The 5086-nt window shown below is 48.5% G+C and overlaps 1 pseudogene; it reads right to left on the bottom strand.

Moving 5' to 3' along the window:
• Positions 1-2747: 2747 nt before the first annotated feature.
• The window catches only part of LOC105979070, a 5951-nt pseudogene continuing 3612 nt past the window's right edge, over positions 2748-5086 (bottom strand).

Below are 5086 nucleotides of genomic sequence, written 5' to 3'. Positions count from 1 at the left end.
TTGCACTTAGCAGCCCGATGTGTAACCGCTAGGCCACCAGAGCTCCTTGTGAAAGGGTAGGATGGGGTGCATTGGCCACCCAAGTGATGAGCTGGGTGAAAGAGCAGATTGCTGAGCCGCTTTAGGATCACTGGTCCCCACAACCCATGTGTAGACCCCCAAGGCTTGCTCCAGCCCCCGTTGTTTTTGTCTGGAAGTCATGTGTCGTTCATAGTTCATTACAAATGAACTCCAAGAATGTTCCGGTGCTGGCCCCTGCAATACTTAGTTCCTCGTTTGAGTGGAAGCCAGGGTTTAACTGTGAACTTCTCCTTTTTTCCTTAAAGGCTTTGTGGTGCCATCTGAGCAGCCCCTCCAGAGCCAGAAGTCCGAGGTCCCTGTGACCGGCCGGCCAGGTTCTAATACCAAACCGATCCTCCCTCCAATCCCTCAGGGCCGCAAGTAGCCCAGCACAGCCTCGTCCGGCCTTTATGTGGAACCTCCCTCGCATCATGTCCAGGCTTTCCTTCCCTTAGGGACCCCAGCCTTCTCTCACCCAAGCCAAATAGCGACGAAAGCATGCTCCACCTGCCTTCAGCCATTCAATCAATCTCTCTTGTTGATTTTCTGAATAGTGCCTCTCTTTCTTTCTTTCTTTCTTTCTTTTGAATGCGAGCCAGAAGAATGGCTGAGAAGCTTTCAAAATGTCATCTCCGGTTTTCCCCACACCGCTAAGAGATTCCTCCCATTACACTCTGCACTGCGGGGGCAGGTGCCTCCACCCCCCAAGGGCCCGGCATTCCTTTGGGCGGAGTGGTTTGAGGCTACAGCCATCTGTGTTGGGGCTTTTAAAATGCCGGTGTGTGGCTGTGTCCTGTACGGCATTAGCCTAAGGGCGTGGGTGGTCCCGTCCTTCTGATTCCACGAGGGTTGTGGATGGACAGTGACCCATGCCCACCATGATGCGTGCTGCATCTCTCCCGGGGAGCAAAGGGTTCTCTTCTTACTGAAAGCACGTTTACGCCAGACAGGGAGGCTGGCCGACCCTTCAGCTTGACCTTAATTACCGTTTTTTCATGGTCCCCACCTTGCTTTGGTAATATGAAGGAATAAAGAAGATCAGATAACTTCTGTCTCTTGCCTTTTTCTGACTCTGGTAATGTCTCGTCTGGGGTGTGTGTGTGTGTGTGTGTGTGTGTATGTGTGTGTGTGTGTGTGTGTGTGTATACGAGTATAACTCAAGGTCAAACTCACTGCCAGCAATTCCGCCTCCACGTGGACCTGTAGGACAGTAGACCTGCCCCAGTGGATCTCACCATTTTGTGATTAGACTCCCTAGCTTTGCACAGCCAAAACTTTGGTGCTGTGGTAGACAAAGCTGGGGTTTTTAGTTGCGAGGCTGGCCTGGTTATGAAAACCTTGAACTTCAACTTTATTGGCTGGTAAATGGTCTCTCCTTCAAGTCTCCTGCACTTGACTCTTTGTGGGGAAGGAGGGTCCAGCTGATATTATAATAACTGGTAAGTATAATGAACATCAGAGGACCCTGATGATGCACTAGGCTTAGACTTAGCCGCGCCAGAGGAGAGAAGACAGGTCCACCTGTGTGTGGCTAAAATGCAGCGCCCTGTCATTGGGTCATCCTTAGGGTCCACTTAAATTTGCTCTAGTTTCTGCTTGCTTTACAATGGAGTTTGTTTTTTTTTTAATCTGTTTTACTTTGGGTTATTCTTGTAATTTTTTGTTGTTGATTTATTTTGTTCATATTTTTCTGGATATGAAATCCAGGATAGGTAAATCTATAGAGACAGTAACTGGATTTATGGATCCTGGGGCGGGGGGTGTTTCTGGACAGGAGTTTGGGGGTAAATGGGGAGCTAATCATGGTGAGGACCAGGTGGAAGAAAATGCTCTAAAACTGATAGTGGTGATGATTGTGCAACTCTTCTTGATGGATTGAACGATTGAATGGTGTGTTATATGAATTACATGCCAATAAAACTGTTGGGGGTGGGGGGATGGCAACCAAGACAGCCCTTGGGGGCAGCTCTCCCCTGTCTCTCGGCTTTGCTGTGAGTCAGACTCCACTCGACTGTACCCACAGCAACACCTGCCAAGAAAGCCCCTCCTTCAAATCCACTGGCCGACACATTTGGGTGCCTTAAGTGTTAGATTTATTTCTGGGGATGTTTGACCTGCTGGTTCCAAAAAAACGGCAGTAGTTCCCTCCCCGCACCTCTCATCAGCTCTAGGTTTTGAGACAGAGAACACATGCCATACACCACACTTGACTCAGCTGGATCAGTTTTAAAAAATTAAGATATTTGAATGTAGTGTTAGCTAGACTGAGAGAGAGGAAGTGCACGCTGGTTTTATTTAAAGTAATTTGTGTTGTACTCTATATTTGGGTCAAGTTATGCCTCACCTGGTATCCTTTGATCCAAGGATATATTTGAAGAGTGTAAATTACATGAATTTGGAATAGTCCCCAAGTAGCACTTCACCTTTATTAAGAACTGAATAGCAAGCCGTTCCTTGTTATCTTCAGACAGGGCCAGAAATAAGAGTTACTGTACAATAAATCAGGAGCCCTGCTGATGTAGTGTGTTACGTGCTTGACTGCCCACCACACAGTCAGCTATTTGAGCCCAGCCACTCGGCAAGAGAAAGACGAGGCTTTTGCTCTTATTGGTATTTCAGGACGTGAAGAATCACAAGACGGTGGGTTCTCTGTGCTCCTCTGTGCCTCAAATACCCTAGATGAGGCGCTAGGCCACCTGCAATCCCAAACACCAGCCAAGGGCAAAACCCAAATCCAAACTCACTGCCATCGAGTCTGTGCTGACTCACAGCAAGCCTATAGGACAGGGTAGAATGGCCCCTGTGGGTTTCCAAGACTGGCTCATGGAGTCTTTCTCCCATGAAGCAGTTAGTGGTTTCAGATTGCTGACCTGGCAGTTAGCAGTTCAATGGACAACCACCAGGGCCCCTCGAACACCAACAGGCTCTGATTTTTTTTTTTTTTTTTTAAGTCCCTGGAAATCCTTCAGCCAGGCACCAAGACCAAAGTCCCGCTTTACAGTCACCCCTGTTGGCCAAGGTCCTACCTCTTCCCTGCTGGAATCATGGCAGGGAAAGCCTCCTGAGAACCCTTAGATCAGCGGTTCTCAAGCTGTGGGTCATGACCCCTTTGGGGGGTCGAATGACCCTTTCACAGGGGTCACTCAATTCATAACAATAATAAAATTACAGTTATGAAATAGCAACGCAAGTAATTTTATGGTTCAGGGGGTCACCACAACATGAACTGTTTTAAAGGGTCGCGGCATTAGGGAGGTTGAGAACCACTGCCTTAGATGATGGTCCAGAATTAACAACACACACACATACATACACATGTATACACATATACATATACACACACAAATGCACATATACACACAGTGTCAGCAAAGGCTGCTTGGGGAGGAGGCAGGGGACCTAGACTTCCAACTCCCACCCATTTGTAATGTGGGTCTCCTTCGCCTCCCCCTGGGTAGGATCGGACCCACCTTCTCTCAAGATCAGGGGAGGCCTGTGGGGACCCTAAACTTCCATTGAGAAGACATCACTCCCTGCCCTGGGGGTTAATAGAGGCCTACGAGGGAACTGGAATTTCCACCTGATTCCCCACTGGCAGGAGGTCTGGGAAGGCCTGCTACAAAGAGGACTTCAATAAGACTCAGGGGCTCATAATAACTTGGGATCCACAATTGCTAAAGCTACTCACTGTGTGTAGAATCAGGACAAGCTCAACTTGAATGAGACAAGACGATCAGCGATGTCAACGCTGAGGCGACATAGCTGATGAAGGGAGACGGAAGCCGGCGAGGATTTGGAAGGCGCCACCATGACCACGCTGCAGCAGCACCGCAACCTCTGCTGACAACAAAGGCAACGGAGGACAGCCCAGTCAAGAAAGGGACGGTACAGACAATTCCCAGCTGGGAATTGTCGATGGGGCAATGCAAGAGCTGGTGTTTTAAAGCTCAGTATCAGACGGGAGGCCTGAACAAAGAATCTGAAGACTGGAAAACTCACTGTCATGCGGTGGGTGCTGACTCATAGTGACCCAAAGGACGGGGTAGAACTGCCCCTGTGAGGTGGGCGAAGGAGCAGGGAGTATTTCATCCAGCTGTCCCCAGGGCCACTGTGAGTGGGGGTCACTGGGACCCAATAACAGTAAGGAAGACAGAGGGGGAGGGAGGGAAGGAGGACGCAAGGAAACCAGGGAGGGAGGAGGGAGGAAAACTGGAAGGGAACAAGACCAGGAAAGAAAGGTTCTTGATTGAACTCCTGGTTCGGCCATTTGCTGAGACAAACAAAAGGTAGAAATGAATACATGAACTGGAAAGAAAGAAAAGAAACCAGTGTCTCAGACGCACCTGAATGAATGAAACAAAATGAGAGCCACAGGGCTGAACCCATCAGTTCAATAAAATAAATAAATACGAAGCATTCAACTTTGCAACTGAAATCCAAGGCAAAAACTCCTGGTCTTGGTTAAACAAGAAAATGCACGTACATTTCTTGAGCGTGTGAGACCAAACATTACATACAAAAGGAGATAAAATTTTAAAATCACATTAAAAGGATAAGATTAAAAGGCTAGGTGACACACAAGTAAGGCCGAGGTGGCGCTGATTCCATCAGAGGAAAGTTCAAAGCAAGCATGATGAAGCAATGAGACAAAAGGATCCTTTTATATTGAAATGAGGCGAGATTCCTCATTGGAATGGCCCTGAGTATGCATGAACTGATAACCATCGCGTCCAAATGTAGGAAGCAGAACACGATTTGATATCAAAACAGAAAGACAGGAGCACAACCACCGTGTGATGCTGAAGCACCCACGTGACCCACAACGGGGCAAACACAATAGAAAAAGGAGAGAGGATTTGGGTGGGCAGTAAGGAGTCCAGGGGGCACAGCGCTTAAGCACCGTGTTGCTTGAGGAGAGGCTGGCAGTTCAAACCCACGAGCTGCTCTGTGGGAAGAAGATGCCCCATCGGCTTCTGTAAAGAAGCCATCCCGTAGGTGGATACGGCTCCGAATTGAGTCAGCCCCC

Source organism: Echinops telfairi, unplaced genomic scaffold, assembly GCF_000313985.2.
Source record: "Echinops telfairi isolate 266 unplaced genomic scaffold, ASM31398v2 ScPeMD7_23;HRSCAF=83, whole genome shotgun sequence".
In the NCBI taxonomy this organism is placed as follows: Eukaryota; Metazoa; Chordata; class Mammalia; order Afrosoricida; family Tenrecidae; genus Echinops; species Echinops telfairi.
Note: the sequence above shows the minus strand (reverse complement) of the source record. Positions and strands in the feature narration are given on the sequence as shown.